Below are 23,523 nucleotides of genomic sequence, written 5' to 3' on the forward strand. Positions count from 1 at the left end.
GGCTGGCTGGAAGGGAAGCTGAAGAGTTCATCACAAAGAATACTGACACTTTCCATCTCTCAAATACAGGCTTGCTCACTATAAGGTCACACAGACCTCCCCTCCCCGTGGTTGGGTTCCCGTTCTTCTTCTTTTACATTAAATGCTTTCTCAGGGGCCCTGGCATCTCCTAGAGAGTGGAAGGCTCTCAGATTTACTTATCTAATTCTGAATCTCGAATGTGAATTCTGCTCCAGCTTTCTTTACCAGGGGATTCTTTGGCAGAAACAGCTCCTTAGAGGAACAACTCCTTAGAGGAACTCCTTTTGTCAGACAAATCCAGCTTTAGCTTGGATTGGCCCAGCCAAGACCTCCATTGTATTGTTGCTTCCAGCTTGTGCCCCAGACCTCATCCTGTCTTCTGTGCCCAGGGGAGTCAAGCTGGGACACCAGCAAAGTATGCTGCACAAGCCACGGCAGCCACACTGGGAAAAGACTAGTTGTGCTACTTTTCTCAGAGGAAGGTTGTGAATATGGCATCATGATTTCCCCATTAGATTATTCAGCACATTGATATTAACTCCATTTTACATTAGAGGGAAGAGATATGGAGTGGCAAAGCAGCATGCTTAAGGTCACTCAGCTAGTTAAGCAGCAAAGCCAGGAACATTCTTTTTTTAATTTTATTTACTTATTTGAGAGAGTGAGAGAGAGACTGGCAGAGGGAAAAGGAGAAGCAGGATCCCCACTGAGCCAGGAGCCCAATGTGGGGCTCGGTCTCAGGACCTTGGGATCATGACCTGAGCTGAAGGCAGACACTTAACTCAGTCACCCAGGCATCCCAGCCACGAACATTCTTATGCAAGTCTTTTTGTGGACATATGTTTTTATGGGTAAATGCCTAGAAATTGAATTGCTGGTTCAGAGTATGTGCATGAGCTTCTCTAGCTATGAGAAACTGGCAAACTATTTTCCAAAATAATGTATGAGTGTTCCAGTTGCTCCACATCATCACCAACATTTAGTGTTGTCAGTCTTTCATTTCTAGCTATTCTAGTGGGTGTATATTTCTTTCAATTTGCATTTCCCTGATGGCTAGTGATGTTGAGCCCTCTTCGATGTGCTTACCAGCCATTTGTATATCTTCTTTTATGAAGTATCTGCGTATTCTCTTTAAACCGGCTTATCTTTTTTCTTATAAAGTTATAGAAATGCTTTATATTTTATTGATAACCATTCTTCGTTTTTCAAATACTTTCCTCCTGTCTGTGGTTTGCCTATTCATTTTTCTCAAGGGTGCAGAAATTTTTAGTTTCATGTCATCTAATAGATTGATATTTTTCTTTCATAGTTATTGTTGTCCAAAAAAACCTTTGACTACCAGGTTGTGAAAATATTCTCCTATTTATCCTTCTAGAAGCTCTATTGTTTATCTTTTACATTTAGATCTATGATCTCTCTCAAATTAGTGTCTGTGTATGGTGTGAAGTGTGGGTCAAAGTTCATGTTTTTAATATGGAAATCCAGTTATTACAGCACCACTTGTTGAAAAGCAACACATCCCGTAGAAGTGAGTTGGCCATGCTGTCAAACATTACTTAGCCATATAAATGTAGGTCTTTTTCTGGACTTTTTTTCAGTTTTGATTTCTTTAACTATCCTTACCCCAATACCCTAGTCTTGATTACTCTAGCTTTAGAGTAAGTTTTGAACTCAGATAGTTTGAGTTCCCCCATTTTGTTCTTCTTTTTCAATGTTGTTTCAGTTATTCTAGATGCTTTGCTTTCTCATACATTTTAGAACCGATTTACACACACACACACACACACACACACACACACCTACTAGGACTTTGGGATTTCACTGAGCTAGATAGGTATAAAAGAAAAAAACCTAGTTTCCTTCCTATGTAAGGAAAAACCCAATTCTTACCTATTATGTCTTTCTTTCCTGTGAGTCTACTTTAGACAGAACACTTCACTTCTGACACTTCTTTTCACCAAATGTGTAAGAGTTTTCTCCCCCACAACAACAAACAGGTCTTGGACACCAGCTGAGTATCCTACAATTTAACTCAATTCTGATACTACCTACCTGGAGATAGCACCAGGTAAGGGCTCAGGCCCACAAGACTATCCCAGCTCCCTTCAGATTCTAGTTAAAACCTGTGCTTCTTAGTGACCACTATGAATTGGGAGCTTCCAAAGACCCCTTCCTCAGGTTTGATTAATTTGCTAGAGCAGCTCATAGAACTCGGGGAAACACTTACTTACGTTTACCAGTTTATTAAAGGTTATGATGAAGGAGACGGATAGCCAGATGAAAAGAGATACTTAATGCGAAGTCTGAGAGGATCCTGAGTGCAGAAGTTTCTGCCTCTGTGGAGTTGGGGTGTGTCACCCTCCTGGTGTGGGTGTGTTGGTCAGCCTGGAAGCTCTCTAAACTCCATACTATTGGGATTTTATGGAGGCTTCATCATTAACTCCATTTCTAGCCCCTCCCCTCTCTGGACGACGAGGTATAGGGCTGAAAATTTAAGCTTCTAATCATGGCTTGATCTTTCTGGTGATGAGCTCCATCCAGGAGACCACCCAGAGTTGCCTCATCAGAACAGACGATGCTCCTAGTTTTCTTATCACTTAGGAATTACAAGGGTTTTAGAAGTTCCATGCCAGGAACCAGGATGAACTCCAAATATATATTTCTTATTATAAATTGCAACAACATGCTTCCACTTCAATATGTTTCTCTGCTGGTGTACCAATCCTCTCTAGCTTCTTTCTTGTCACAAAAGAAAAGGATCCCTCCACATTTTGAAGGTTAACTCCTCTGCCAAACTTTTGACTTCCCCTCAATCTGGCTCCTCTTTTCCTCTTGAATTAAATTTGAATGACCTTTAGCACCCACTCCACCCCTGCCTTCCCCTTCCAGGATTCTCTCCAGTCACATATAACTGCTGCCTTCCCTTCTCACACGTCTGCTCATTTCTGTAATTCTTGTAGTAGAGGGTCCACCTTCTATCAGTTTCCAGAACTTCTCAGTTATGAATAAACTTCAATTCACCAGACCCAGTGTCTCATGCGTCCTGAGATTGTCCTCTCTCTGGTGCTGTGCTCAGAAAGGTGACTTTCTCTGTCTGCTTGGTGGACCTCTCTTCTCCTGAGATTCTTTTTCCCTCCTTTATAGCCATTCCTGCCATTGTTTGGTGGCCTCAAGAGAGACTAGAAGCCATCAAATATTCCCAACTTCCTACCTGCAAATCTGAATCATCATCATTTTTCTGGTCAAAATGGAACATTTGTCTCTTCCTTGACCTGAAGCAGTTCCACCAACTTGAAAGAAATCCCATCTTTTCCCACCTTCTCAGGGACCACTCTCTAACAATTAGCTTTACATGTTCTTGAGTCTTAAACCTCTTCTTCTCTGCTCTTCTTTCTCAACATCATGAAAACATTGTCTCCATTTCTTTTTTTCAAAAACAGCCTTATTTTCACTTCCTTTTACACCTAGTACACAGCAAAACTTTCTAAAAGAGTTGTGTGTACCCACTGTCTTCCCTTACAACCTTTCTAGTCACTGCTCGGTCCTCTGAAATGTGCCCTTTGTTTCCAATATGTCAGTAAAAAACCTCACCAAGGTTACCAATGACCTCCTTGTTGCCAAAATCCCTTGGACCTTTGTGGCCCCTTCACTTACTCCTGATAGCACTGACATTGTTCATGACTTCCTCCTCTTCCTGCCTCCCCTCCCCATGACTGCTTCCTCCCTGCAACATGGACAAGCCTCTCCTTTGGATTCTGTCCCGAGCTTCCTTCTTTTCTCACTTTCCCTGAGTGATCTCACCTACTCTTTCACTCCACAAGTATTTATTGAGCACCCACTGTAAGTCCGGCACTGATCTAAGCCCTGAAGATATAACAAGTGCCTGCTCTCATGGACTTGACAGTTGCCAATGGTGTCAATTCCATCTGGACCCTGATGACACATAAATTGGCCTCCAGCCCAGATCTCTCTCTCTTCTGTCTACTTGGTCTGCTTCGCTGTTCCACATATACCTCACACTCAGTATTTCCAGAACTAAAATTTCCATCCTCAGCCCACCTCCAGACCAGCTCTCCTCTTCCTATCTCAGTTACACAAGCCACAAAGTGTTCATCATCTTTGATTCTTCACTTTCCTTCTCCTCCTAATCTAATCTGTAACCAAGCCCTGTCCATTCTACCTTCTTAATCCTCTGAGGTGCCTCTGGAATCCATCCACTGTTCTTCATGCCCAATACTTCATGCCCATACTTGTTCTAGTTTAGGCCAACATCCCCACCCCCTTGATTCCCAACACGTCCCTCCAGTCTTGATCACTTCCTCACCCCACCCCATCTTCAATCCATTGTCTACACTGTGGTCACAGTCATTTTCTAAGATAACTCTGATCACAAGACCTCCCTGCTTAAAATTCCTTGTTGCCTTTAAAATAAAAGCCAACCCCTTTAACATGGTCCAGAGAGCTCCTGCCTACCTTTTCATCCTCTCTCCCCCCACTATCCTCTCCAATGTCAACCCTCCTGCCACACAGACTTTCTCTCCCAGTGCCTGAGTATGTATGCCATGCTCCCTCATAGCTCCACGCCTTCAGCAGTGCTCTTCCCCTAGCCTGAAATACTTCCCCACTCCTGAGCTTACCCTTTCACCTAGCTAACTGCTATCTATGCCAGTCTCAGGTTAAACATTACTTCTAGAATACTTTTCTTAAAATCTCTAGTCTGTATGTCAGTGACATCCTGTCCTATCCACCCTGGTATGATTTTCTGATTTCTTTTGTTATTCTCTGTGCCTTTCCCCTCATTAGACTTTAAGCAAAAGGAAGGCAACGACAAGGTCTATATCATTCATGTTGTGTTGTTGTATTCCAAACTTTTAGAAAGTGCCAATCAGGGGCGCCTGGGTGGCGCAGTTGGGGCGCCTGGGTGGCTCAGTCATTAAGCGTCTGCCTTTGGCTCAGGGCGTGATCCCAGCATTCTGGGATCGAGCCCCACATCAGGCTCCTCTGCTAGGAGTCTGCTTCTTCCTCTCCCACTCCCCCTGCTTGCATTCCCTCTCTCGCTGGCTGTCTCTCTCTGTCAAATAAATAAATAAAATCTTAAAAAAAAAAAAAAAAGAAAGTGCCAATCAATACATATTTGTCAAATGAATGAATAATTTATTGCCCTTCTTCTGCTTTCTAAATACAGATATTGTTTAAGATTCATGTCTCTGAGCTTTGCTCAATTTCCTTCTTTATCATTGATCCCTGTGGCTTCAATGATCAGGTCTGTGTGAAGAAGTCTCCAATCTACCCACAGCCTGGATATCTCTGAGCACCAAGTCTGCATTTCCAACATTATGCTACACATTCATGTCTGTAGGTTTTTTCATCATCTCAAATAAAGGATATAAAACATTAAAAGCATGTAAGGATATGTATTCAAGGATGTGTAATGCAGCACTGTCTATATTATTGAAAAATTGTAAACCATCGAAATGCCCGTCGAAAGAGAATTGGGTAAATAAATTCCAATACTACTGTAGAGCCTTAGAAAGACCAAAAAGATTTATATACTGACATGAAAAGATGTCCTTGATATGCTGTTAAGTAAAAAAGCAGGTTTCAGAATGATAAATATAGTTTAGTTTCATCTTATTCAATTATTCAACATGCATATATTGAGCATCTACTACGTGCCAGTTTCTATTCCAGGTGCTGGGAATGTGCAGAGAACAAGACAATGTCCTTGTTTTCACAGACAATAAGCCAATTATATATATGTGAAATGTCAAGTAATGATAAGTGCTATGAAGAAATAGCACTGGGGCACCTGGCTGGCTCAGTCAGTAGAGCATGTGACTATTAATCACTGGATCGTGAGTTCAAGCACCACATTGGACACAGAACCTGAAACCTGAAAGGAAAGGAAAGGAAAGGAAAGGAAAGGAAAGGAAAGGAAAGGAAAGAAAAGAAAAGAAAAGAAAGGAAAGGAAAGGAAAGGAAAGGAAAGGAAAGGAAAGGAAAGGAAAGGAAAGGAAAGGAAAGGAAAGGAAAGGAAGAAATAGCATTATGAGATGTGCTGTTTTAGGTAGGGGGTCAGGGAAGGCCCTTCTGAAATAGTGACAGTTGAGCAGAAACCTGATCAAAGTGAGGATGGGAATCTTATGACTATTTGGGGAAAGGATATTTCAATCAGAAGGATCAGCCATCACAAGGCCTGTCATAGTAGCAAATTTCTCTGGCTTTAGAGGCAGCAAGGAGACCTGTGCTGCTGGGACAAAGTAAGGGGAGGAGAGTGGTGGGACATGCGGCCACAGAGTCTACCCGGGGCCCGGTCACAGCAGGGTCTCTGGAGTCCATGGTAAGTGTGATGGAAAGTCAGTCTTTGGCGATGTGTCTGTTAAAACATGTTGGTGTTTCACTGAAGAAAGTTAGAAAAATATATACCAACTCTTATCAGAAAATACCTCCAGGACACGGGATTACAGGAGACTTGCTTTTTCAAACTATACCCTTTTGTTGTGTTTGAATGTTTTATAGTGAGTGTCTATTAGTTTGGTAGTCAGAAAAGGAAAGGATGATTTAAAAAAATTGTGCATACCCTTGACTCATCAGCTCCCTTTCAAGAAAAACATCCTTTAAAAAAATTAAATTCGTAAAAATGTGTGTATAAGGATGTTCATTATAGTGTTATTTACCAAAAATTGGAACTAACTTAAATGTTCAACAATAGGGAATTGATTGAATAAATTATGGGAAAATTACACAATGAAATGATAGGAGCCCTGACAAAGTTTGTCAGAGAATATCACCCCAGGCTCAAAGCCTAGTTCAATTCTCAACTCTGAAACCTTTTCTGGACACACCTGCCTAAAATGATCTCTTCCTTCGTGAACTTTATTTGCGCCTATTGTCTATTGCACTCCTCTGGCCCTTACTGCACATACTATTCCATTATGGAACAACAAATTTAGTTCACACTTGGCTCACCATAAGCTTTGCTAATGGAAGGAAAGCAGGCAGAACAATTCCGAACAATAGATAATTCATTCCTTTGTAAATGCATCACAGCATTTATTCTGCAGTAGATTCACCATTCTAACTAGCTTTCCTTATGCGAATATTAAAAGTAACGAGCTTATCGAAACACATACACAGGTGGCAAAGGCAAAAGACCTAGAAAAAGACTGAAAAGTAAAGTTCCCCTGGGTAACCCCAGAGAGGACAATAAACACGGGGTCCCAAGAGTCATCAGGACCCTTCCCCAACACAATCACTGAGCCCTCTTCACGGAGAGACCGGAATACAACCCTCACATCAGTCTTCTGTGGCCCATGCTCTGAGCCTGCAAGGCTGGGGGCTACCTGAGCTCAGTTCTGAGCCCCTATGTGCATGTGCTTCTCCTGGCCTGGCCTTGAGGCAGTGGAACAGCCCCTTGATGAGTCACTGGGGCTGTCTTCCTCCAAGTCCAATCTGCCTGGCCTCATGGCTGACTCAGCAGCTCCCACAGAGGCCAGGACACATGCCCTCCACCCACCTCACAATGGTCTCCTCTGGAAGGGGCAGGGCATCCTTAGAGAGAAAGGGGACACACTAACTCACTTATGCTGCAGCCACCCTAAACTGTCTTTCTTCTGTGTGACATGAGGGCTCATTGGGGAAGCCACTCCCTCCTGGCAGCCCAGAGAGGCAGGCACCATTTTCTATCAGGTGGGGCATTTGATGGGGCCTGTAGGTAATAGCCCTCTTTCCTCCCAAGTCCTCTGCCAGCTGAGGACTCATGGGTTACACAGGAAATAACCAACGGAGGACACATTTAGTCTGCTAAGTGCTGATACTGATGAATGTGTTTGTCTTAGGGCTGCCTTTTCTTTTTTTTTTTTTTCTTTTTTCTTTTCTTTTCTCTTCTCTTCTCTTTTCTTTTCTTTTTTTTTTTTTTTAATAGCACTGCCTAATTCTGAAGCCCAGAGGGGTCCTCTACATGGATGGTTAGTCTCTTAAGCTTCTTATTGATCCCAAAATGGACTGTTGGGTGCCCTGTTCAGTGCCCTCTGCACTAACTCACCAGCTCTTGTTAGAAGGGGGGGGATGGATATTTGGGTTTTGTGGGGTTTTGTTTTAGGGGTTTTTTTTGCCTTTGAAAATTCCCAGGAGAAAAAAATCTATTGCTACAAACAATCTTTTTCCTTTGCTTTGGTCCCCCCACCCCCTTCTCTCAATCCCTCCTTTCCCTCCTCACATCCCTACCTCTTTTTCCCCCATTTGCCAGTTCAGCCCATAAGTCCTCTCCCTCCCCTTCTGATTCCTCTCTCACCTCCCCACCCAGACAGGAGATGGGGGTGGTTCTAATAGGAGATGAGGTGCTATAATGCCCCACAGATGCCCCAGGCCTCAGACCCAAGAAACCAGCACTCTTGTCTCTTGTCACCTGGCTTTGACACCATTCCATGGTCCCAACTCCCTCTGAATAGAAAGAATTCTACATTCTTTTTTTTTTCTTTTAAGTTTGCATTCTTTTTTTTGAGAGAGAGAGAGAGAGAGCACAAGCAGGGGGAGCGGCAGGCAGAGGGAGAGGGAGAAGCAGGCTCCCTGCCGAGCAGGGAGCCCTATGAGGCATTAGATCCCAGGACCCTGGGATCATGACCCGAGCCGAAGGCAGAGGCTCAACCGACTGAGCCATCCAGATGCCCCAAAAGAATTCTACATTTTTTTACAGTCCTCAACAAGGTAGAGTTCACAGTCACACTGGCTGAAGCACTCGCAATCAGTCCTTTCCATGAGCCAAGTGGGTGCTTCTCACAGTGGGATCTGGGAGGCCAGAGCTAAAACAAAACAAAACAACCCTCCCCACCCCAAAAATACCTCATTCCAGAGTCCCTTTGTTCAGCTAAACAAAGATTTAGGTGGCAAGCTCTATGCCTGGGCAGAAACCCAAAGGTAGAGAGGCCCCGCTCCGAGGGAGTTCACATTCTGGCTTCTCACAGCTAAACTTTACTGGAGCACACCTGGTCACTGTCCAGCAGCATGAAGCCACCTTCCTGCCCCAGCCTCCAACAGAAGGGACAATTCTGCTTCCTTGCAGAGTCACAAAGGTTCTGAATTATAAGGGTCCTTAGACATCCTCTGAGCTGATGGGCCAGGCAGAATCCATGACAGCTGGCTGCATCTGGGCTTGGCCTGATTGTTCTCTTCCCTTGGGAGTTGTCCAGATAAACTTCCCAGCATGCTGAGAGGCTCACCTCCCAACTTAGAAGGACAGGAGTTCTCTGTGCAGACCAGAGCCAAAAGAACTCAGTCAGGTTAGCACTGATACCGCCAAACTAAGGTATTACTACAATTTCCTCCTGCCCCCATTGCCAGAGCCCTGGAATGCCCAAGGATCTGGTCTGCTTGAGAGCATGGACTTTTGGCCCTTAAAAATCAACCAGAGCAGGGTTTTCAAGCTAGTGGTCCCAAACCATTAATTGGTGGGTAATTTTTTTTTAAGATTTTATTTATTTATTTGACAGAGAGATAGCCAGCGAGAGAGGGAACACAAGCAGAGGGAGTGGGAAAGGAAGAAGCAGGCTTATGGTGGAGGAGCCTGATGTGGGGCTCGATCCCATAACGCCGGGATCACGCCCTGAGCCGAAGGCAGACACTTAACCGCTGTGCCACCCAGGCGCCCCAAAATCTAATTTTTTAAAGGAAAGAAAAGAGTAGACATATCAGGGTATATACCATATTTGCAGTAGGCAGAATCTCAGAGGACCCGCCCCCCCCAAGTGACCTCATGTAATCACCTCGAATGTGGACAAGACCTGTGAATGTGATGGGCTGTCACTCCCAAGATTATGATAGTTATACAGCAAAGGAAGGGGTTTCGCAGAAGTAATTAGGGCCCATAATCAGCTGGCTTTGAGATCATCAAAAGAGATTATCCTAGATAGGCCTGACCTAATCAGGTTAACCCTTCAAAGAGAGGTCCTCCTGTGGGATTTGCAGAAGAAGCAAGCTGCCATGAATTCTACCGCTGCAAGGAAATGACTTCTGCCAGCAACCACGGGAGCTTGGAAGAGAACCTGAGCTTCATATGGATGGTAGTACCAGCCAGCAGCTTGACTGCGGCCTTGTGAGACCTTGAGCAGAGCACCCAGCTACACTGTGCCTGCCCTCCGACCCGTGAAAACAGAGATAATAAATAACATGTTGTTCAGACCACTAAGTTTGTGGTAATTTGTAACACACAATAGAGAACTAATATAATACTTTAATAGTAAAGATGAGTGTTATTGACTTTTTTTCCTGTTGTATACATAGATACGTCTTAGACCATGGTGTAAAATACGTTTTGTTTTGAGATGTGACCAAAACTTTGAAAGCCACTGATGTAGCTGGAGAGTGATTCACCCAAGGTTAGGCTGCCATTCCTGGGAGAATCAAAACTGGAATCAAGCACACCTGGCCCATGCTCCGTCCCTCATAGCACCCTGCCTAATGTCGTTAGGAAACATCAGCTCCACTTAGGAGAGAAGAGTGGAAAAGAGATGGTTTACCCTGGTCAGGTTGGTTCCTTCTGAGTCAGGATATTGCCACCTCATGACATTCTTCTTCTGTCTGACTAACTATTCCCCCCACCTCAAGGTCCATCTCATTGTATGGTATTACTATGGGTTAAGTGCTTTGCACAAATGATCTTGGTTAATTCACACACCAGTCAAACGAAGTAGACATTAATACCTCTATTTTCCAGATGACAAAAGTGAAGCTCGGAGAGGTTAAGCAAAGCATACCCGAGGACACAGAGCTAGTAAGTGGTAAACCCAGGATTCCAACTCATGCCTGCTGAATTCCAGTGCCTGAGTCCTTCACCACACTTCCGACACCAAATGTATGGGTTCCCCACAGCAAGCAATTCTCCAGTTCTCTGGGGACACCAACTGGGTGTCATAATTCAATTCAATTCTGACACTAACCCAGCTAAGGACTCGGTCCCATAAGACATACCCACACTTCAGATGCCAATCACAAATAATGGGACCCTACGTGACCACGCTTCTAACTTGGCAACAAATCAGAGGTTCCCACAACCCTCTCCTTGATTTCAATAATTTGCTGTAACAGCTCACACAACTCAGGGAAACATTTTAAGGACTATTCATGATTTATTATGAAGGATACAAATGAATAACCAGATAAGAGGTATGTAGAGTGAGGTCCAGATCCACCCTGAGTGTGACACCCTCCTGCCATCTGCATATACTCACCAACCTGGAATCTCTCTGAACCCCTACATTTAGAGTTTTTGTGGTTCCTTAAATAGGCAAGCTTGATTGCATCATTGACCTTTGGTGGAAACTCTATTTCCAGCCCCTCTGCTACTAGAGGTCACAGGTGGGGCTGAAAATTTAGACCCTCTGATCCCAGGGTCAGCTTCTCAGGTAAGCAGTCTCCACCCTCCAGGAGTCACCGCATTACATCACTCAGTTGTGGCTGGATGGGGCTTATTATAAATGACAAAAGACTCCCCTGTCACTCCTATCCCTTAGGGAATTAACAAAGCATTTTAGGAACCGTGTCCCAGCAACTGGGGACCAAGACCAAATATATATTTCTTGTTCTATTGTAGCCGGGGCACAGGGGTACAAGAGCACCTGGTTCCAGGGGACCCCAAACAGACCAGGTTCAGCCATTTTTCTGCTGACAAAATCCAAAGTCAGAGAGACAAGTGGTGGTGAAACTAGAAAGGGATTTACTTCAGTGAGGCCAACACTGGGAAGACAGCTGCCTGGAGTCTCAAAGACTGTCTCTAAAGTGCTGCAAATACTTCCAGGTTTATGTGAGGAAAATGTGGGACAAAGGTCACTGGGTACATGCAGGTGGGCAGTGAAGATCAGGTCGGTCATTGTCTCGGGGTCAGTCAGCACTGTCTTGCTGGTTCAGTGCAGTCCTTACTGTTTGAGGGGTAGTTTAGGTTCCAACAAGGGATGCTTTGTCTGCAGGGTCTTTTGCCTGAGTTAAGAGATAAGCCTGGAAGAAGAACTTGGTCAATTAGAAAGTACAGACTGCGGTCAAAATGGAGGCAGTTCAAGTCCTCTTTCAATCTTACATTATCACAGCCCTTAACTACTAAGTGCACTGCTCCCCACAGAAAATCTCTCTGCACAGAAACTTAGTTGGCTCGGACTTTGTGTCTTGGAAATGTCCTGGGTTTTGAGGGAAGCTCCTTATAGATAGTAATACATAGCTAACATTTATTGAGCATTTATTCTATGCTGAGCACTGTGAAAGGCACTTCACATTCATTATCTCATTAAATCTCCACAACCTTATGGAAGTAAATACTGGTATTACCTACAATTTACAGATAGCAAAACTGAAACTCGGAGATGGCATCAAAAAATACCTTACTTGGCATTATGCTAGGAATGCAAGGATAATTCACTATTAAATAATCCATTAATATAAGTCACCATTTCAATGAGTCTAAGAGAAAAAAACATGTGATTTCACCCTAAATGATAATAAAGTTTTTGGCGAAATTCAAAAAATGGCTCAACCACCTTGGAAGACAGTGTGGCCATTCCTCAGAAGGCTAAACGTATGATCCAGGAACTCCATTCTCAGTATAGGTTCGAGAAATCAAAACATCTGTCCACACAAGCACTTGTACAAAGGTGTCCACAGAAGTGTTATTCACATTAGCCCGAAGGTGGAAACAATCTAAATGTCCGCCAACAGATGCCTGGATAAACATTGTGAGATCCCCGTACAGTAGATCGTTATTTGTATCTAAAAAGGAATGAAGCTCTGATTCATGCTACAACATGGATGAACCTGGAAAACATTATGCTAAGTGAAAGAAGCCAGTCACAAAAGACCACATATTGTATGATTCCATTTGTATGAAATATCCAGAATAGACAAATTCATACAGACAGAAAGGAGGTCGGTGGTTGTCTGAGGCCAGAACACGGATGAGGGCTGCCTCGGGGATGAGGAATGACTGCTAAGGAGTATAGGGTTTCTTTCTGGGTTGTTAAAAATACTCTAAAATTCGATTGTGGTGATGCTTGTACAACTCTGTCATTGTACTGAAAACCACTGAGCTGTATGAACTTTAAAGAGGTGAATTTTATGGTGTATAAAATCTATCACAATAAAACTTGAAAATAGAGAAGAGGGGCATCTGACTGGGTCAGTCAGTAAAGCATGCCACCCTTGATCTCGGGGTCTTGAGTTTGAGCCTCACGTTGGGGGGAGAGGTTACTTTAAAAGAGAGAGAGAAGAAGAAGAAAAAGGAAGGAAAAAAAAAAAGAAGAAGAAATCTAGCTACCCTGCTGGAAAGACCAAACGGGGAGGCCACATGGAGATAAGAGGCCCTGGAAATACATGCAAAAGGAGAGAGCCCCTGCCTTCCCAGCATCCAAATCAAGCCTTGAAGCCGCTCCAGCCCCAGCCACCCAGCACTATATTCATGCAGGAGAATCCGAGCAAGATTAGCAGAACTGCCCCACTGAGCCAAATCTACATAAGAGCTATGGAAGCTAATACAACAAATCTTACGGTGAGCCACTGAGTTTGGGGGTGGTCTGTTGTACATGGATAGATCACCAAAACAGCCATTGGGGGGAGATACCATAGACTCCACATGGGTCACAGATCTAAATGCAAAACTTGAAACAAACAAGTTACTAGAAGAACATATGGGTAAATCCTTCTACAACCCGTGTATGGGGAAAATCTCTCTACGTCTCAAAATGCAGATGCAATAAAAGATTGAAACATTTAATTACTTTAAAAAATGTAAGGTTTCATGGCACAAAAGCTCCATTAACAAGATCGAAAATCAAAGGACAGATTTCGAAAACTGATTTACCATAAAATACCGCAGACTAAGGACCCAAATCTTTAATCTATAAATAATTTTTTCAATTGAGGTTAAAGGATCAAAATCCTCCAGAAGAATGGGCAAAAAACATGAGCAGAAAATTAATGACGCCAATACAAAAATGTAAAACGTAACCTGAAACAGGAATGGATGTCCGACCTCACACATAGTAAGAGAAATGCAAATGAAAACCATACCAAGATAGCATTTCCCACTCATCAGATGTGCAAAAATTCAAACTCTTGACAATATATTCTGCTGGTGAGACTGGAGAAACCGGCACGCCTCTACTGGTGGTGGGAATGAAAAATGGAGAGGAATTTGGCAAATACCTAACAAACCTGGAACCAGTCATCCTTTGACACAGTCATCCCACTTCTAGGAATTTATCCTGAAGGTAAACATCCAACAATTTAAAAATATGCATGTACTAGGTTGTTCATGCAACGTTATTTGTCATTCTCAAAAATATGTTAATACCTTAAATACCCAAACATGGAAGATGGGTTAAATAAATGATGACATTTGGTTGAAACACTATTGGGGGAAAAAAAAACCTCTCTGGAAAATCTCTATGAACTGATTTCCAGAATATAGTAAATGAAAAATGAAAATAATTATACTTTTTTAATAAAGGATTTTATGTATTTATTTATTTATTAGAGAGAGCAAGGGAGTTGGTGGGGGAGAACAGAGGGAGATGGAGAGAGAGAAGCCAACTCCCCACTGAGCAGAGCAGGGAGCCTGACATGGGGCTCGATCCCAGGACCCTGGATCATGACCAGAGCCAAAGGCAGAGGCTTCATCGACTGAGCCACCCAGGCGCCCCAGTGCAAAGAATTATAAATAATATACTTAAGTATAAAAGATAAAAGAAAATAAGAAAACATAAGTATCTGCTAAATTTTGAAAAGCAAAATACAAAAAACCACACACACACATTAAGGATCAATCAGAAAACACCGAAGTGGAATACTTACAGGGGGGTGGGGGTCTGGGGCAAAGGAAGAGGGGCGTATGGATGCTTCCCTGGGTATATCTTTGTGTACGGTTTTAATTCTTGGGAAGTATATGAATGTTCTACATATTTTTAAAAATGAATTAAATAAAGGACAGGAAGAAGGAACACAAACAAGAGCAAATAAAACCCAACACCAAACACACCTGTTACTATCTCTCAGCTCCCACCCTACCTCTCCAACCCCCCAATTATACTCTGCCCTGTGAGGCTGGAGCCAAGGCTCTGCAAACCCCACGTCTGCTTTGCCTGCTGCCTCTGGGTGGGGGTCACCGGTCACCAGCCAGAGCCGGGGCTGCAGGGCTGGAGGAGGAAGAGAGGGCTCCTTCCTTCCCATTTTGCGTCAGGGCCGCGATTCCCTCCCTGGTCGTCTCACTCCATCAGCCCGCCTCCCTGGAAGCTGCAGGTCCTTCTCTTAGCAGCAGCGAAATGCAGCTTACAGGGTGATAGTTTTTCCAACAGTCTCATTACAACACTTCAGAAACAGCAGCTGTACCCGGCGCGCACCCCCTCTCCCAGCTCTGGTTTCCAACGCTCAGGGCCCCTTCCGCCCCAACCACAGAAACCAGCCCTCAGGTAGCACCTTTTCCTCAGAGGAGGGCTGAGTCTCCACGCCACGGGTCCCTTCTGAGCTTCTAAGTTTTAAAATTCAAACTACTTCCTTTTATTCTCTCAACCCTGAGTGATCATCTCAGAGGAATGAAATTTTGAGTGGTTTTTGCTTAGCGCTTTTCCAGAGTTTCTAAACGCTTAAGTAATGAACATGTGCTACCTTGATAACAAGAAAAGGAATGACGCCCTATATTTGCGTGTCCCTGTTATTTGATGACACTTCATGGTGCCGCAGTACAGAGGCCGCAGGTGTAACTGATGGCTGAGGGTACTGAGCTCACGCCGGTGAGGGCCAAGTTCCGCCCTCCTCAACAGAACAGGCCTATTGAATTCTGACACACTCCCTTCCCTCCTTTCCCCTAACAGAAGATTGTTTGAAGACTTTCCTTGTTCTCTAAGCAAATGATATCAGCCCAGGAAAACATTTCTCTCAGAAGTTTTCCAGAAGGTTACAATAAAGCCAAGTCTCCCAAAGTAGTGTGAGTCAAGGAGCCAGGAGAAACAGGAGACACTGCCGGGTTCCACAGGGGCATCAGAAGGGTTGTGCCTGGGTTCCTCCCCATTCTCTCTTCCAGCATAGGCTACGGGCAGGGGGACAGGACAACCCTTCTGCCAATGCGACTCACAGCTGCCTGCCTCCAACGCCTACTTCCCCACAAAGCAAAACGAAACCAAACAAAACAAAACACAACACAAAAAAATCCGATCCTCAGAATCCAGACCAGGAACCCTGGAGACATGCATTTTCTGGCAAGCAACCTGATGGCTAATAGATAACAGGTTATCCAGGAAATAATTAGAAGCCCTCGCCCACACGGATCAGTTGCCAACACTGACCTCTGTCATTCAGGATATGGCCCTAAAAGTAAAGAACTCTTTCTTCTTTCACTTCCAGGGGGTGGGAAAACGCCAGGGCTCTCTCCGTTCTTTTAAACCTGATAAATCAACAGGTGCAGAATCTCCACAGGCACTTAAGCCTGGCGAAGCCTGGAGGGGCCTCTCCCTAAGCCCCTGGGGTGGATGAGGAGGCCCCTGCGTTCAGGTAGGAGGCAAGTGCCAGCTTTCTTCTTTGCCATGTCCCGCCTGTGTCTTCAATCTTGTCACCCTCTCTCCCCACACTTCTGCCCCTGCTCTGCTCCTTCCAAAGTCCACACTGGGGAGGCCCAGGGCATCATTCCAGCCCTGCTGTCTATCTCTGGATTCAGCACATTGCATTCCCCGCTCCCCTCCCCCAGACACCATGCTTGTTTGTTCGTGAGGAGGGAGTAAGATTCAGAAATAAAAGCTTGGTTTGTGTTTAAGGAATCCATGTGGGTTTGCTGCTATAGATTATACTTTTGTGTTACATCATTGTTGCTTTTAATAATGGTTTCCAAAATTGATTCCTCTTCAAACCTTCTTTACGGTTCTCTCCAGCAAGATGTATAGAATTTGAAAGTAAACATGAATGCAATGACAGATTGAGGCTTTCTCACTTTTTCTTAAGTAGATGGCAACAGCTAATAATTCTCTTCTTATATATCATGTCAAATCACCCTTTTTTCTTCTTCTCTTTGGATTGGGCTCATGTTTTCCTCTCATAAAGCCGAGCGTAGTAACAGTAGCTGCCATGTTAAGAGCCCTGGCCTGTGCTGGTTGTGCTAAGCTCTTCATGGGCATTGCCTGGTTAACTTGTTCCGTAGTCTTGTTTCATTTTTTTAATTAATTAATTTATTTTTTTTTTAAATATTTTATTTATTTAATTGACAGAGAGACAGCCAGCGAGAGAGGGAACACAAGCAGGGGGAGCGGGAGAGGAAGAAGCAGGCTCTCAGCGGAGGAGCCTGACGCGGGGCTCCATCCCAGAACACCGGGATCACGCCCTGAGCCGAAGGCAGACGCTTAACGACAGCGCCACCCAGGCGCCCCCGTAGTCTTATTTTATTATCCCCACTTTACAGGTGACAAAACAGAGGCCTGGAGAGATTAAATAACTTTCCCACAGTTATTTCAAAAAAGTAAAAGAGTAGAAACAGCAAGGATTTTGAGATTCAAATCCGTGTCCGATTCCAAAGGCCAGTCCTTTGTCACCTCCATCACACCAACTCCTTCAGGCCAGCAGCAGTTAGGAGTCCCGGGTCCCGGGACTTGGGGTAAAGGGGGTGGTGATCTGTGGAGGATAGAATTCGGAGCCTGTGGCCAATGTCACAGCCTCCAAAATCGCCCATCAGGCTCAGGGTTTGCCCAGGGCTGCATAAGCACCCTCTCTTTCGAACCTCACCACAAACCCATGAGTCAGACATAATTTTTCACCAACCCCCACCACTCTCATTACATATAAGATTTAAACTGGGGGTCAGAGAAGTGATTAGTTCAAGGTCACTCAGCTGGTCAGTAGAGTGGGATTGCGGTTTTGGATTCAGGCTTCCAATTCTCCAACCTACTTTCATCTTACTATACCCTCTGTCTCTCAGCAACGCTGGAGTTAGGCCTCCCTCTCCCGCAGGGGAGCAACGGTGCCAGGCAACCTGGCTCTTGGCTTACTCAGTGTTCGGCAGTTTGAAAAGCACAGTGAGTAGATACGAGTGTGGGTTCTAGAACCAAACCGCCACCGTCAGAATCCCAGTTCTGTCACGTACACGTTCTGTGGCCTTGCACAGCTCACTGGGTCTGTTTCCTCATCTATAAAATAAGACAGAATAACAGCAGCCACTTCCACAATGGCTGGGAATGAGGCGTGCGAAAAGTACTTAGGATCGTGAAGGAAGCTATCCACAACGGCAAGTTATTATGGTCGCTTAACAATTTCTACCCGACAGCTAGGTTTACACAGAAGCTACTATTTCAGTTAGTAAAATTTACATTTTCCTGCCAAAGATAAGCCCTCAGGGCTTTTCTGCCTTAGCTCAAGTCACTCTCCCTGAAAGCAGACTCCGGGGCAAAGATTCGGGTTGCAAGGAGTTGACGTGGTGATCCCAGAAAGCTCTGTGAGAGAAAGGGGAAAGTGAGGCAGAGAAGGGAGGCAAGGCTGTTAGTGAGCAGGCTACCCCCGGCAAGAGGGGGGCTGGATCCCACTGGGACCGTCTGAGATATCAGAACACTTCTCAGAATGGTCCCTGGGGACCCTCACCCCCATCCCCCATGGGCTAAGGCTTGCTCCTGGAGCATTCATCCCTGCTAACCTCAGGGGCAAGCAAGCTGCAGGGGCCAGAGCACACCTGCAGGCAGCGAGGAACAGGAAGCTACTGGGGCGCTGGGGAACAGGTTGCAGGTGACCCTGGGGAAAGCCAAGGGCACGTAGGTGGGGCTTGGCCGCCGGCTACACAGTAATCTCCCAAAGTTGCTAATGTATACTCTAGGTGTATTTTTTTTTCCTCAGAAACATTTGCCAAATAGCCCCATTGTTTGCTCTGGATCTATGTTTAATGAGCAAAATTTCCTCTTTGAACCCTAAGTGCCTGCTCAGGACTGTCCTGAGAAATTCTAGAAACTCAAAGCCCCCTTAAAGTATCCATAATCACGACAGTCCCCTGAATGTCTGTGCACTGTGCCTACTCGTTTACAAAATTAAAAAATACGTTTGCATATATGATTTCATTTAATCCTCATGGTAAGCCAGTGAAGTGGAGGAAAGTCCGCCAAAGCAGTCCCGGAGTTTTCGATCCTTTTTGCAAGGGATTAGAAACAGTTTAGTGATTCCTGTGGAGAGATGATTCCGAAGACCTGAGGGAAGTTTTGCAGCATCTCTGCACTATCTGAACAAACAGACCAAAAAAGACCTATTTCACCCATTTTACTCAGGTTCGGAAACTTTAAGAATGCTGATGCTTTTAGAGTAATAAAACAACTCAGCCACTTTGTTCATTTTTCTCAATGTGCACGTGTAACGAGTTGTTAAAATAGAAATGTCCACCAAGGCCTGAAGACGACAGAGATCACTTTCCAAAATGAGGTGCCAGACCTCCATGCAGGCTCTGGAAGGCAGGCAAAGAAAACCAGTTCTTGACTGCTGCACCCCTCACTCATGATGATAACATGGCTAAGAGTTTGCAGGTGAGAAAAGAGGATTTTTGAACGTTTTTGATGTACTGTGAGTCCCACTCTCACCCACGAGAGAGAGAGAAGGGAGTACAGGACCCTTGTTGCAAGCTTAGGGGAAAGGGATCCAACGTGTCCACTGAGAGATCTAGGAGACACAGTGCACAGGTGTCCAACTCCCACCTGGAAAGTCTGAGGGACAAATGATAGGCTGACTACAGCTTTGACTGTGGAGTAAAGGGAAGGCCAACGACAGCTTGTGCTCTCCGATTTGTCACAACAGTGAGTGAGTATGTGGCCGGATATCAGCCTCACCCAAATTAGGGCTGGCAGCAAAGGGGATCAGAATAAGCCACCATAAAATATGCCACTTTGCCATATGGATTATTTTGAGCTGAAGGCAATTAAGAAACAGAGCACACAAGAGGAACTCTCTGCCCTCTCTTTGTCAAAGCAAGGCATACATTTCCCTTCACGCTGTGCCCCCTCCCCTCTCTTTCATCACTGCTAGGAGCGCTGACTTGACTCTGCATAAGAAGCCTTACAAAAATAACTCTTATCTTCCATTTGTTTCCCCTGTATATTTACTTTCCATAATACAGCACCCCTAGAAGCCCAGCCCCCTTTTTAAACTTGTCACTTCACAATTTATTACTCTGTGAATGGTATGTAAGCTCCCAGTCTTAACTGCGTTGGGGGATATTCACTCCTTTTTGTGTGAGGCCCCCCTGTCCATAAGAAAAACATAGACCTTCTCTCCTGTTAATCTATCTTTGGTCATTTTAATTTACAGGCTCCAGTCACTAAATATAAGAGGGTAGAGGAAAAGTAACCCCCCTCCCACCTGCAGAGTGAAAGCTTAGATCTGCCCAAGAGGGCTGCCGGGAAGGACAAACAGACCTCAGAGAGAAGCCTGAGGTATCACCACATTCGCAGAGGTTGAGGAAGGAGTAAGGGAGTGGCTAGAACAGAGAATGTTTGTCCTATGAAGCAAGCTTTAGGAAAGAGATCCTCAGTAATTGGGAGTGAAGATCATACAAAAGGGCCCCTGAGAGTCAGCCTTCAAACACCTGCCAAGTCCAAAGAGAGCAGATGATAAACCCATGCCAAGACCAGTCAAGTAAGAACTTCCCTGCTTCCCTCACCTCTTCTCAATTCCAGAATTCATGGTTAGTAAGCTGGGGAAGGTGGAGGAAAAGCGTTAGCAGCTGACCATATACCTGTTTGCTTAGCCCCGTTTCAATAATCCTGATGTGGGTCAGGGCAGGAAGTTTCAATTTTAAAGCAAGAATATTTCAAATACTAAATTCATACTTTATGTTTCCAAGTGACCAGACAATTGTTGGTATTACTAAGTGTGACTAGAAAATCGTGGGGCTTGCCCTGAATTTTGTCTGGGGCAGAGGAAGAGCTCATTCCCCTGAATGGATGAGAAAGGACAGTGGGAGACCAAAACAAATTTGCTTTGATTACATTCCATGAATCACGTTTTCAATATTGGGAGATTTCCTAGTGCCCAAGGAAAGAGTGGGTTGTTGTTTATGAGTTGGACTCTGGTTCAGAACCCCAGAAAACATCACTGGAGAAGTGGTACCAACTATATAAATAGACCAGCGCCCGCAGCCACCATGAGGCTATGATCTCTATGATCCATTGTTCCCCACCCAATTGAGAAACCCATCCTGACCAGAGATTACAAATGGTGAGAGCCACCACTGCTCCCGTCGCTGCGAGACCATGGAAGCTGATGGCTGCTACTTCCTGGAATCCCAAACTTGGTCTATAAATCCACTGTCTGTGCCCCCAGATACTGCCCGAGGATGAATCTATTAAGAGCTGGAAACCCTCGGGATGAACAGATTGGATAACGGCCGTGAATATTACAGTAAACAAAATGTCGCAGGAGACCTTTGGAATATACTGTCTCTCAGATGCAAGCCTGCCCTTCTGGGCTCAGCCTTGTGATGCCCAAATTCTGCAAACCACATTTTGGCTTCACCTCCAGGCTCCATGTTAGCTCTTCCATGGGAAGCATTAGAAGGAGGGAGCCGAGCTGGAGGAGAAAGAACATGTTCCTTCCTATCTGCTTCCCATGGGGTCCCTGTCCCTTCGATGTCACTCTAGTGTCACCTCTCCACCCGGGCAGTGGCAGTTCCCTCTCATAGTGGCACGTGCACACAGTCCACAGTTTTCCCAACATTTACCACGAGCCTCATCACGGTCCCCTCTCCCAAGAGACACCGGGTCCCCATGGGCCCCTCTCCAGCTCAGAGACACCAGCCCAGCCGAGCGGTGCCTCCTCCTCCAAGTGTAAGTTTCAGGTTTCTAAGTTTTACATACTCCCCGCCTGTCCCCAGCCCCAGCCCCACAGGGAGTGGCTGCTTCCTGCAGTTGCTACCTCTGTGACACCCTCCACCCTCGTGTCCTGGGTTTGCCTTTTCAGTTGCCTAGTGAACAACTTGGTTCTCAATTCACAATTGTTATACTACCTTCTCTGTCCAAGTAACTGATGATGTTTCCCTCTCCTGGCCAGTCTCTGACTGGTACGCCTCTCAGTGAAAAATCGAGAATTGGAGTACCTCAGAGGACCCACTGGGGGTAAAGAATCAGGAGGCTTCTAGGAGGGAAACCTGGGAAGATTTTGAGAGTAGTCTTTTAACGTTTTTTGAATCGTGGAGCTCTCTGAGAGACGGATGAAAACAATGGGCTTTCTCTCCAGAAACTGTCAATATCTATCAGTACATCCCCCACCTTCAACCCTGGAATGCAGTTTTACACCCAGTTACAGGGATTGGTGGACCCCAAAGCCCAGATGAATAATTCCTGTGGCATTATGCTGGCCAGGGTGGGACTCCATCTTGGAGAAAATCTAGTTGGCTCTCGTCTAAGCCTAAGAAAAGTCGAACAAAAGGACTGTCAGTATGGGGTTGCCAAGGAGCTGTCCTAGATTTTCAAACTCCCTGAATTTGAGATAAATATCCTGACTGTGGACCTGCCAACCGTCCTGGATTCCTAGTTCCTTTGGCATCTGAAGTCTTAAAAATGTCTCTTTTTCAGCAACAACTATTTTACTCACGGGGCCCCAGCCAACAAGAATGAGGCCTTCTGAGGCAGAGCGCTCTTTTGGGGTCTCTCCTCTCAAGAGGCCCCTGGCTGACCAGCCGGCTGACCTGGCCACGTCCCAGTTGCTCTCTGTCCTCCAGTGGCCGCCCAGAGTGGAGCCCTCCGGGAAAGACAGGCACATCGCCATCTCCTGGCTGGTGCTAGTATTGCATGCCAATTTTTCCAAAAAGCAGTTCCTGGTGCCCAGTCTCTAAGCAAGCACAAGAACTTCTCTTTTATTGTGAGTTAGTTACCTGGATGTATCCGGTGAAGGATTATGCTCTATACCATTAGAGGGAAGAACTCAGAGTTTGGGAGAAGTTACTACCTCTGGACCTCAATTTTTCTAGCTCTAAGGCAAGGCCACTGTCTAAATGCAGCGGAGTCTACTGCTGATTTTCCTGTCTCCATTAAACTGTCCTGTTGAGCTTTTAGAAGGCAGCACCAGAGAAAGGAAGAGGATCCTTCCCCGCATCACTTACACAATTAGATAGCTACCATCTATCTCCACAGAGCTGTCTGATGTATATTTGCTTTCTTAGCTGAATGTTGATCTTTTAACTTACTTAGACATGACTCAGGATACAGATGGATTTTTTCCCTGCTAATTAAAAAAAGGTTTATTGTTTTATTCATTCAACCTGTAAAATTATTCATTCATCCAACAATTTTTTATTAAATGCCTACTATGTGCCGGGCACTTTTGAAGCCCAAGGGATATCACAGTAAACAAAACAAACAAAAATTCAGACAGCTTCTCATTTAGTGGAGAAGACAGACAATAAATAAAGTATGTAGGGGATGCAAGCCAAGAGTGGTTTTTTTGGTTGCTGTTTATTTGTTTTGTTTTGCTTTTTCCGACAGGCGAAATTATAGCATGTTTGCCTGCTGATGGGAATGATTC

Source organism: Ursus maritimus, unplaced genomic scaffold (genome assembly GCF_017311325.1).
Source record: "Ursus maritimus isolate PB19 unplaced genomic scaffold, ASM1731132v1 scaffold_25, whole genome shotgun sequence".
Classification (NCBI taxonomy): domain Eukaryota; kingdom Metazoa; phylum Chordata; class Mammalia; order Carnivora; family Ursidae; genus Ursus; species Ursus maritimus.